We start from the raw sequence: 769 nt of genomic DNA on the forward strand, positions 1-769 counted from the left end.
TATATATATATATATTAGAGTTTAAACTAATGAAAGCGTCTCTTTCGTCCTTTGCCCCACCTAAAGGACTACTTTTTCCCAAAATCTTGGAGGAGCACAGAGGCAACAAGGTGATTGGGAAGATGATGTGTGATGAGGGGGTGGAAGTGCTTCAAAGAGGAAGAGGAGAGAGATGACTTATCGGATGATGACATGGTTAATGGAGGAGTCGGAGGATGGCTTAGGGGTTTGGGACATCTTTCTGAGTGTTTTGTTTTTCAGACCGTCACCATAGTTTTTTTTGAGGAACTGTTTTTTTGTTATTTTTTTAGAAATTTTTTGTGATAGAAAGATGTATTTTTCAACACGAGTTATTCAAATGTTGTGGCTGCCAAGATTCTGGGACTTGATTTTTTAAACATAAAAATATTTGTAATAGCTACAACAGCTTTTTAAAAAGCATTTTCTTCTGTTACAGCTTAACAACTACTTCTTCATACAGTTGTAGTTGCCCTCGAACAGACCCTTGCTCGTGCCAATGGTTTGATTAATTGTAAATTACTTACGCCATCAAATGAACCTCTCATTTGATGGGATTGAAGCTCTTGTTCGATGGGGTTAATATATTTAAGATCTTGTACTAAGAAAATGAATGATTGTTCCATCTCTTCTCTCCCAGTAAATTTACACTTAAAAGTATTTGTTATTCTTATGTTTATAATGCATGGAAAAAAATTGGGAAATGACAATTTAATAAAAAAAGGAAGATTTATTAACATACCAATTAATG

This window comes from Phalaenopsis equestris, unplaced genomic scaffold (assembly GCF_001263595.1).
Source record: "Phalaenopsis equestris unplaced genomic scaffold, ASM126359v1 Scaffold001032, whole genome shotgun sequence".
Classification (NCBI taxonomy): Eukaryota; Viridiplantae; Streptophyta; class Magnoliopsida; order Asparagales; family Orchidaceae; genus Phalaenopsis; species Phalaenopsis equestris.